This window comes from Oncorhynchus nerka, linkage group LG17, assembly GCF_034236695.1.
Source record: "Oncorhynchus nerka isolate Pitt River linkage group LG17, Oner_Uvic_2.0, whole genome shotgun sequence".
Lineage (NCBI taxonomy): Eukaryota > Metazoa > Chordata > Actinopteri > Salmoniformes > Salmonidae > Oncorhynchus > Oncorhynchus nerka.
The window spans coordinates 17,570,471-17,582,346 of record NC_088412.1 but is presented as its reverse complement, the minus strand read 5'-3'; positions in this window follow the sequence as shown (position 1 = coordinate 17,582,346).

The following is an 11,876-nucleotide window of genomic DNA, read 5'->3' as shown; positions in this document are numbered from 1 at the left end:
GAATAGATTGCATTTAGGTAAAAGATTAGACATAATAATTGTAATCAGAAGATAATATTAACATGTAAATATTATTGGTAACAGATTAAATACCAGTAGAATAAATGCAGGATAAATAATGCTGTAGGCCAATTGAAAATGTTCACCCAATCTAGGCTACTGCCCCTTTAAGAGCTAGAATGGATTTTGTAAGCTATGCTGTGATTTTCATCAAATATGTTGTCTTCTCACACTATTCACCCACACAATCGAATAAACCGTTTATGATGCTCTCAGCATATAGATCTACATATTGCAAACGAATAATATGAACACTGAGTCAGTATAAAACTCTACACATATTTTGGAATGCCTGTACATTCTGACAATCGCTAATCAATATCCAAAAATAGCAAGGTTTTTTCTGCAAACCTGCACATCATCATCTTCTCTCCAATGTGAAGGGGATTTATGGCAGGGGAAACAGCATTGCAGTAGTCTAGTGTGTGGTGAGGGGAAATAACAAGTGAACCTGGGAAGCTTTGTGTTCACATTGCCCTTAAAAAGGGAACCGGACCACAGAATTCAAACAAACCGAACACAGACCACCTCTCGAGAAGCGAACCGCACTGAGTTTACAAAATTTGGTTGAAAGGGACCAAGTGTGAAAACTATGGAGCCAGATAGCTACCAGAAGGTTGAACGTATCTATCATTTGTGTTTTCTTACGATCCTTAGATAAATTGTTAGGATCATAAGAAAAGCCATGTGTTAAACATGGAACGTAATTGTTAAATTAGATCTGTAAATGTACAAACCCTATGTTGGGACAAAGAATTCTATAAATTCTTACATTACGTCTCCCTTTACTCGGTTACAGATATGTTTTATCTGTACAAAACTTTGTCAGGAATGTGGCATCTGCAAAGGACATGAACCAAACGCAGCTAGTCAAAGTTAACTAGTCAATCAAGCAACTCTAGCCCAGACGTTAGAAATGCTTTGCAGGTTCCGGTTTCATTTCCAAAATAAATGTCTAGAGCTTGTTTTAGAACGCAATTCGATAATGACGTTATATCAGTAGATGGCATACTATAGGCTTGGGCTTCAGAAAATGACTTGTTTGAGAATGATACTATGAAGACACAGAAGAGCCTTGTCTAGAAAAAACGCCTGAGCTGCAAAATAGAAAGTAAACATGATTTAGGCTTATTCCACTATCTGAATATGCCATGAACTATGAAAGTGATAGGCTAAAGACTGACTGAACGAAGGATGAATTAAAATGGTCAAATATGTTGGAATGATGAGTTGCACGCGTCATGCATGCTTTGATCTTCATTTGGCTAGTAGGTAAATAGGCCTACATTAGGGGATCATGACTATGGCTGCAGGCCTCCAGAAGGGCATCTTCTGAGGCCGAGGGGTGCTTTTCCAAAGGCGCATGGTGCTGTATGGAGATCACAAGCTCTTTAACTTGGCAGCAGTGTCGCGATGGCAGGAATAGCCTATACGGAGACTACCTAAGACCACCGCAACAGAGTTATTGTAAAGTGTGGGAATAAGCTTATGCCAGACTTAGCCTACGTTTAACCTCTCCATTGTTAATTTTAAAGTCCATATGTTCATGACCTGATTCATATAAATCATGTCAAATTATTTTAAGTTCATATTATTTATTTATTATATTTAACCTTTACTTAACCAGGTAGGCTAGTTGAGAACAAGTTCTCATTTGCAACTGCGACCTGGCCAAGATAAAGCAAAGCAGTTCGACACAAACAACAGAGTTACACATGGAATAAACAAAACATACAGTCAATAATACAGTAGAAAAAGTCTATATACAGCATGTGCAAATGAGGTGAGATAAGAGAGGTAAGGCAATAAATAGGCCATAGTGGCGAAGTACTTACAATATAGCAATTAAACACTGGAATGGTAGATGTGCAGAAGATGAATGTGCAAGTAGAGATACTGGGGTGCAAAGGAGCAAGATAAATAAATACAGTATGGGGATGAGGTAGTTGGATGGGCTATTTACAGATGGGCTACGTACAGGTGCAGTGATCTGTGAGCTGCTCTGACAACTGGTGCTTAAAGCTAGTGAGGGAGATATGAGTCTCCAGCATCAGTGATTTTTGTAGTTTGTTCCAGTCATTGGAACTGGAAGGAAAGGCGGCCAAAGGATAAATTGGCTTTGGGGGTGACCAGTAAGACATACCTGCTGGAGCGTGTGCTACGAGTGGGTGCTGCTACGAGTGGGTGCTGCTATGGTGACCAAGTGAGCTGAGATAAGGCGGGGCTTTACCTAGCAGAGACTCGTAGATGACCTGGAGCCAGTGGGTTTGGCGACGAGTAGGAAGCGAGGACCAGCCAACGAGAGCATACAAGTCGCAGTGGTGGGTAGTATATGGGATGGCACTGTGATAGACTGCATCCAATTTGTTGAGTAGAGTGTTGGCGGCTATTTTGTAAATGACATAAAGTCGAGGATCGATAGGATGCTTTGGTGCGAAATAGGAAGCCAATTCTAGATTTAATTTTGGATTGGAGATGCTTAATGTGAGTCGGGAAGGAGAGTTTACAGTCTAATCAGACACCTAGGTATTTGTAGTTGTCCACATATTCTAGGTCGGAACCGTGCAGAGTAGTGATGCTGGATGGGTGGGTAGGTGTGGGCAGCGATCGGTTGAAGAGCATGCATTTAGTTTTACTTGCATTTAAGAGCAGTTGGAGGTCGCGGAAGGAGAGTTGTAAGGCATTGAAGCTTGTCTGGAGGTTAGTTAACAGTGTCCAAAGAAGGGCCAGAGGTATACAGAATGGTGTCGTCTGCATAGAGGTGGACCAGAGGATCACCAGCAGCAAGAGCGACATCATTAATGTATACAGTGAAGAGAGTCGGCCCGAGAATAGAACCCTGTGGCACCCCCATAGAGACTGCCAGAGGTCCGGACAACAGGCCCTCCGAAATGACACACTGAACTCTATCAGGGAAGTAGTTGGTGAATCAGGCGAGGAAATAATTTGAGAAACCAATGCTGTTGATTCTGCTGATAAGAATGTGGTGATTGACAGAGTCGAAAGCCTTGGGCAGGTCGATGAATACGGCTGCACCCTAATGTCTCTTATTGATGGCGGTTATGATATGGTTTAGGACCTTGAGTGTGGCTGAGGTGCACCCATGACCAGCTCGGAAACCAGATTGCATAGGGGAGAAGGTACGGTGTGATTCGAAATGGTCGGTAATCTGTTTGTTAACTTGGCTTTGGAAGACCTTAGAAAGGCAGGGTAGGATAGATATAGGTCTGTAGCAGTTTGGGTCTAGAGTGTCTCCCCCTTTGAAGAGGGGTATGACCGCGGCAGCTTTCCAATCTTTGGGAATCTCAGACGATATGAAAGAGAAGTTGAACAGACTAGCAAGAGAGGTTGCAACAATTTCATCAGATAATTTTAGAAAGAGAGGGTCCAGATTGTCTAGCCCGGCTGATTTGTAGAGGTCCAGATTTTGCAGCTCTTTCAAAACATCAGCTATCTGGTTTTGGGTGAAGGAGAAGTGGGGAGGCTTGGGCGAGTTGCTGTGGGGGGTGGAGGGCTGTTGATCGGGGTAGGGGTAGCCAGGTGGAAAGCATGGCCAGCTGTAGAGAAATGCTTATTGAAATTCTCAATTATAGTGGATTTATCGGTGGTGACAGTGTATCCTAGTCTCAGTGCAGTGGGCAGCTGGGAGGAGGTGCTCTTGTTCTCCATATATTTGTTCCTAACTTCCCTGAAAAGTTGCATATCACGGGGGCTATTCGATGCTAATGCAGAACGCCACAGGATGTTTTACTGCTGGTCAAGGGCAGTCAGGTCTGAAGAGAACCCAGGGCTATATCTGTTCCTGGTTCTACATTTTTTTGCATGGTTATTTAAGATGGTGAGGAAGGCACTTTTAAAGAATAACCAGGCATCCTCTACTGACGAAATGAGGTCAATATCCTTCCAGGATACCCGGGCCAGTTCGATTAGAAAGGCCTGCACGCTGAAGTGTGTTTGGGAGCATTTGACAGTGATGAGGGGTGGTCGTTTGACTGCAGACTCATTATGGATGCAGGCAATGAGGCAGTGATCGCTGACATCTTGGTTGAAAACAGCAGAAGTGTATTTGGAGGGCAAGTTGGTTAGGATGATACCTATGAGGGTGCCCGTGTTTATAGATTTGGGGTTGTACCTGGTGGGTTCATTGATAATTTGTGTGAGATTGAGGGCATCAAGCTTAGATGGTGGGATGGCCGGAGTGTTAAGCATGTCCCAGTTTAGGTTGAGAATATGCTTAGGCAAGATTTTGAGTGATGAAATACATTTCAAAATATTCTAGAACAAAAATATTTTGGATGGCAAAGACTCCGGTAGTCATACATAATTAAAATATTCACAAAACATCCATTCTTCTTCTTCTATGTTTAATTATTCTTGGTATATACTACTGGTTATGATTACAGACAGAGCCCAGTGAATGGGATGGTGCAATATTAAATTAGTAACATTTTGATAAAGTGCATGCACGGGGATGTCCACGTCTCCCAGATATATGCCCATGCTGTAGAGAGATACACCTAGTGGACTGAAACTTTACGGTTCTAGGCATAACATAGTGCTATCTAGACTTGCGCTGGCAAAGAAATCCATTAGATTAGCTACCTAAATGTGAAGTAAACTCAACTGAGGAGTAATAGAGAATGGAGAATTTCAACTTGAAAACATGCAGGATACCTCTTTCTGGTTTCCCTGACTTTTTAAAATAATGTGTTATGCTTGTTCGCATTGCACTCCTCACAGGCCGTTTTGTAAACATTTTTGGTTGGTGAGATGAAACTGCCAAGTCTCTGAAGGGTTTTATTGTACGTCAGAATTGCAACAAGATTTGTTCAAGCCTAAAATGTTAGACCATAATCGTAACATGGTGTTTGTATGTTCACAGATGAAATTTCCCATTTACATTTCATGTTTCACACATGGGTTTTCTTACAATCCTAACAATTTATGTATGGATTTTCTTACGAACCTAGCAATATGTATGTTCAAACTTTTGGCAGCTATCTGGCTCCATAGAAAACACCCTGGGAAGCATTTGAGTCAACGTGGGCCAGCATCCCTGTTGAATGCTTTCAACAACTTGTAGAGTCCATGCCCTAATCTATTGAGGCTCTTTTAAGGCAGAAGGGGGTACAGCTCAACATTAGGAAGGTGTTCCGAATGTTTTGTACACTCAGTGTATATCCCAGATACATATTTTTGGAGTTTGACTTTTCTAGTTCTTATGGTTCTATATAAGAGGCTTATATCCCACATTACACCCCACTCTTATCTAGCAACTGTATTACGTATGTCAGAGGGGTGTGTCAGGTCTGTCCCTATTCACTATATAGTGCACTACTTTTGACCAGAGCCATATGTTGGCCCTGGTCAAAGGTAGTGCACTATTTAGGGACTAGCATGCCATTTCGGACACAGCCTCAGTTTGACCCAGTTTCGAGAAGTATAAGCACTCAGCATAATGTATTAGTTATTTCTAGGAAAGAATGCTAGTTAATATTCACCCACGGATTTGAAGGAGAATTTACAGCCCCTCTTAAAACTGATGTTATAATTAAGATCACTTTATTTGTCAAATACACACAAGGTCTAACCAAAAACTTCCACTTTAATCCCAACTTTTTCGAAAGAACCACATACAGTCGTGGCCAAAAGTTTTGAGAATGACACAAATATTAATTTTCACAAAGTCTGCTGCCTCAGTTTGTATGATGGCAATTTGCATATACTCCAGAATGTTATGAAGAGTGATCAGATGAATTGCAAAGTCCCTCTTGCCATGCAAACTGAATCCCCCCCAAAACATTCATTGCATTTCAGCCCTGCCACAAATGGACCAGCTGACATCAATGTCAGTGATTCTCTCGTTAACACAGGTGTGAGTGTTGACGAGGACAAGGCTGGAGATCACTCAGTCATGCTGATTGAGTTCGAAAAACAAACTGGAAGCTTCAAAAGGAGGTTGGTGCTTGGAATCATTGTTCTTCCTCTGTCAACCATGGTTACCTGCAAGGAAACACGTGCAGTCATCATTGCATCGCACAAAAAGGGCTTCACAGGCAAGGATATTGCTGCCAGTAAGATTGCACCTAAATCAACCATTTATTGGACCTTCAAGAACTTCAAGGAGAGAGGTTCAATTGTTGTGAAGAAGGCTTCAGGGCGCCCAAGAAATTCCAGCAAGCAGCAGGACCGTGTCCTAAAGTTGATTCAGCTGCGGGATCGGGGCACCACCAGTACAGAGCTTGCTCAGGAATGGCAGCAGGCAGGTGTGAGTGCATCTGCACGCACAGTGAGGGGAAGACCTTTGGAGGACGGCCTGGTGTCAAGAAGAGCAGCAAAGAAGCCACTTCTCTCCAGGAAAAACATCAGGGACAGACTGATATTCTGCTAAAGGTACAGGGATTGGACTGCTGAGAACTGGGGTAAAGTCATTTTCTCTGATGAATCCCCTTTCCAATTGTTTGGGGCATCCGGAAAAAGCTTGTCTGGAGAAGACAAGGTGAGCGCTACCATCAGTCCTGTGTCATGCCAACAGTAAAGCATCCTGTGACCATTCATGTGCAGGCAATACGCTCGACCTCATCTTTACTAGATGCTGTTCTTCCACTAACCTCATTGCAACTCCCCTCCAAGTCTCCGACCACTACCTTGTATCCTTTTCCCTCTCGCTCTCATCCAACACTTCCCACACTGCCCCTACTCGGATGGTATCGCGCCGTCCCAACCTTCGCTCTCTCTCCCCCGCTACTCTCTCCTCTTCCATCCTATCATCTCTTCCCTCTGCTCAAACCTTCTCCAACCTATCTCCTGATTCTGCCTCCTCAACCCTCCTCTCCTCCCTTTCTGCATCCTTTGACTCTCTATGTCCCCTATCCTCCAGGCCGGCTCGGTCCTCCCCTCCCGCTCCGTGGCTCGACGACTCAATGCGAGCTCACAGAACAGGGCTCCGGGCAGCCGAGCGGAAATGGAGGAAAACTCGCCTCCCTGCGGACCTGGCATCCTTTCACTCCCTCCTCTCTACATTTTCCTCCTCTGTCTCTGCTGCTAAAGCCACTTTCTACCACTCTAAATTCCAAGCATCTGCCTCTAACCCTAGGAAGCTCTTTGCCACCTTCTCCTCCCTCCTGAATCCTCCTCCCCCCCCCCTCCCTCTCTGCAGATGACTTCGTCAACCATTTTGAAAAGAAGGTCGACGACATCCGATCCTCGTTTGCTAAGTCAAACGACACCGCTGGTTCTGCTCACACTGCCCTACCCTGTGCTCTGACCTCTTTCTCCCCTCTCTCTCCAGATGACATCTCACGTCTTGTGACGGCCGGCCGCCCAACAACCTGCCCGCTTGACCCTATCCCCTCCTCTCTTCTCCAGACCATTTCCGGTGACCTTCTCCCTTACCTCACCTCGCTCATCAACTCATCCCTGACCGCTGGCTACGTCCCTCCCGTCTTCAAGAGAGCGAGAGTTGCACCCCTTCTGAAAAAACCTACACTCGATCCCTCCGATGTCAACAACTACAGACCAGTATCCCTTCTTTCTTTTCTCTCCAAAACTCTTGAACGTGCCGTCCTTGGCCAGCTCTCCCGCTATCTCTCTCAGAATGACCTTCTTGATCCAAATCAGTCAGGTTTCAAGACTAGTCATTCAACTGAGACTGCTCTTCTCTGTATCACGGAGGCACTCTGCACTGCTAAAGCTAACTCTCTCTCCTTTGCTCTCATCCTTCTAGACCTATCGGCTGCCTTCGATACTGTGAACCATCAGATCCTCCTCTCCACCCTCTCCGAGTTGGGCATCTCCGGCGCGGCCCATGCTTGGATTGCGTCCTACCTGACAGGTCGCTCCTACCAGGTGGCGTGGCGAGAATCTGTCTCCTCACCACGCGCTCTCACCACTGGTGTCCCCCAGGGCTCTGTTCTAGGCCCTCTCCTATTCTCGCTATACACCAAGTCACTTGGCTCTGTCATAACCTCACATGGTCTCTCCTATCATTGCTATGCAGACGACACACAATTAATCTTCTCCTTTCCCCCCTCTGATGACCAGGTGGCGAATCGCATCTCTGCATGTCTGGCAGACATATCAGTGTGGATGACGGATCACCACCTCAAGCTGAACCTCGGCAAGACGGAGCTGCTCTTCCTCCCGGGAAGGACTGCCCGTTCCATGATCTCGCCATCACGGTTGACAACTCCATCGTGTCCTCCTCCCAGAGCGCTAAGAACCTTGGCGTGATCCTGGACAACACCCTGTCGTTCTCAACTAACATCAAGGCGGTGGCCCGTTCCTGTAGGTTCATGCTCTACAACATCCGCAGAGTACGACCCTGCCTCACACAGGAAGCGGCGCAGGTCCTAATCCAGGCACTTGTCATCTCCCGTCTGGATTACTGCAACTCGCTGTTGGCTGGGCTCCCTGCCTGTGCCATTAAACCCTACAACTCATCCAGAACGCCGCAGCCCCTCTGGTGTTCAACCTTCCCAAGTTCTCTCACGTCACCCCGCTCCTCCGCTCTCTCCACTGGCTTCCAGTTGAAGCTCGCATCCGCTACAAGACCATGGTGCTTGCCTACGGAGCTGTGAGGGGAACGGCACCTCAGTACCTCCAGGCTCTGATCAGGCCCTACACCCAAACAAGGGCACTGCGTTCATCCACCTCTGGCCTGCTCGCCTCCCTACCACTGAGGAAGTCCAGTTCCCGCTCAGCCCAGTCAAAACTGTTCGCTGCTCTGACCCCCCAATGGTGGAACAAACTCCCTCACGACGCCAGGACAGCGGAGTCAATCACCACCTTCCGGAGACACCTGAAACACCACCTCTTTAAGGAATACCTAGGATAGGATAAAGTAATCCTCCTCACCCCCCTTAAAAGACTTAGATGCACTATTGTAAAGTGGCTGTTCCACTGGATGTCATAAGGTGAAAGCACCAATTTGTAAGTCGCTCTGGATAAGAGCGTCTGCTAAATGACTTAAATGTAAAATGTTAAATGGGTTGCTTCTCAGCCAAGAGAGTGGGCTCACTCACAATTTTGCCTAAGAACACAGCCATGAATAAAGAATGGTACCAACACATCCTCCAAGAGCAACTTCTCCCAACCATCCAGGAACAGTTTGGTGACGAACAATGCTTTTTCCAGCATGATGAAGCACCTTGCCATAAGGTGGCTCGGGGAACAAAACATCGATATTTTAGGTCCATGGCCAGGTTACTCCCCAGACCTTAATCCCATTGAGAACTTGTGGTCAATCCTCAAGAGGTGGGTGGACAAACAAAAACCCACAAATTCTGACAAACTCCAAGCATTGATTATACAAGAATGGGCTGCCATCAGTCAGGATGTGGCCCAGAAGTTAATAGACAGCATACCAGGGTGGATTGCAGAGGTCTTGAAAAAGAAGGGTCAACACTGCAAATATTGACTCTTTGCATCAACTTCATGTAATTGTCAATAAGTCTTTGACACTTATGAAATGCTTGTAATTATACTTCAGTATTCCATAGTAACATCTACCAAAAATACATAAAGACACTGAAGCAGCAAACTTTGTGGAAATTAATGTCATTCTCAAAACTTTTGGCCACGACTGTACATATACAAATTGGAGAGGTTGGCGCACGGGGCTGCCACACTGGGCTCCCTGTGGACCAGTTGTTGTTCCTTGCTCAAGGGCACAACGGTAGGCAATGGCATCTACTACCAGCAACCCTCCGTTTGCCAGCTCTCCACCAGATTTTTCCCACCAGACCCAGAATTCTGGAATTGTTAAGATATTACTGCCCTATCAGAACTAGAAGCACAAGCATTTTGCTACACTCACATTAACATCTGCTAACCATGTGTGTGACCAATACAATTTGATTTTAACTGGCAACCCACCAGCTGCTGGCTAACTTCTAACAATTAGGATACTGCCTTCCTTTTTTTCACCTGGCCTGGGGCTTGAACCAGAGGTACCACAGAACAATGAAACAGATATTTCACCAGATATATAAATGTGAAAATCCGCTTGGTGTTTCCCCTCAAATATAGTAGTGAGAGGAAGCCCAGTGGCTGGCAGTGGGAAAACATGGAAGGAGATGGTTTTTAACTTCTGGAAATTTTCTCATCAATTAAACATGATCTCAGTACAGTTTTCTGTTCCCAAAACTACAATCGGTTATGAACAGAGTAAACTCCTTTTTTTGTAGACTTTAACCGTTGCCACAGTTGTAAAAAAAAAAGTGGTGTTGTTTAGAAGGGATGGAAAGGCGAATTGCGTTATTGCACACGTGAACTTCAAAGAGTAAGCGGAAATATGCAGATGTATGCTAGAACGGGCTAATTGGATCTCGCTAGCTCGTGCATGGCTCTGCCCACCTCCTTGCTTGTTCTATTCCACTATGAGTCATTTGTTCCCATTGGAAACGACAGGCTGTGGTCTATATTGGCTTGGTTATACAAATATTTGGAGGTACTAACCGGTAACCAGTTCAGGCTACCGCACGTCTACTGAATCTTCCTTCATACGTTGGTACATTATATAGGGACCGAGCGCTAGAAACCCCAAGGCGCCCACAACTGGCTCATGTGAAATACAATCCCGACGTCAATAATCATCGCTTGCGATACGGTTTTCGTAACACATGGCCTTTATCGCTCATCAACGAAAAAGATAAAACAATATATTAACTTAATGCATCTGTTTTGAGTGTCATGATCAAGGGCTACTAAAGGCTAGCCTAACTATAGAGTACTACTACAAAATGATACATCCACATTTACACATATTTTGATATGACCAACCTACATTGAATAAAGCCATCACCACTAAAGTCAAAATCAATATTATTATTTTCTTTTTAGACATTCATAACATAACACATGAATGTGGGCGTCTTCTTCGACGAGGTACATTGATGGCGATTGACATCCAATATTTGTTGCATTACCGCCACCAACCACACTGAAGTATAAATGCATTATACTGTAGCGACCCGCACAGACAGCTGTGTGTTAATGTGCTAGGCTAGGAGGTGGTTGTGTTGTACTGACCAGTACCCGGTGTTCGCGGGGTCCGACATGTCAATCAACCTGCTATCTGCCAATCACGGGAATGCCGGGAATGTTCTGATGCCGGGCATCCTGGTGGTTGGCGGAGTGGCGTGGAGGGGGGTTGGGCAGGGGGGTGGAGCATTGGAAGTTAAGACCAGGTTCAGCCTTTGTTCTCTCTCTCTTACGTCTGGGCTTCACAAGAGAAGGTCACGATTGGCTTGTGGGTTATCTGTCATCTATTTGGCGTGTGCTACGGCCCAAACAGTAGCCTGTGTAAAGTTGGTTTAATAAACCGTCAATTCGCAAACTCAAGCCTCTGTCTGGACAATTGTTCATTTATGATCTAGTCAGGTCATTACATTGGTGTCAGAAGTAAAAACGTTGATACAAGTTAGCCAGCTAGCTAGCTGACTTATGTGGCTAGCTACCGTAGGTGAGAACGGGGATTGAAAATGCTTCGAGGGAATCCGAAAGTGAAGGTGGAGGTGGGGAACGATTATGGCCAAGGAGGTGCGGGTGAATGGACGTCGGGGGTTCTGTCTGAGGAGATCGCCAGGGCGTCGGAGCGCAGAGGCCGCTTGAGGGAGGACGTTAGAGTGATGGCGGCTGAAGCGGGCATGAGTGCTTCGTCGAGTGTATTTCGCGCGGATTCTGGTGGGCGGACCGAAGTGGCGACGTCGACGCGGCGTGACGAGGAATCTGGGGCTCAGGATGTAAACAAACATGGCGGCGCCCAGTTCCCGGCTGCGTCCGTATCTGTTAAGACCCGAAGTATTCCGGTAAGG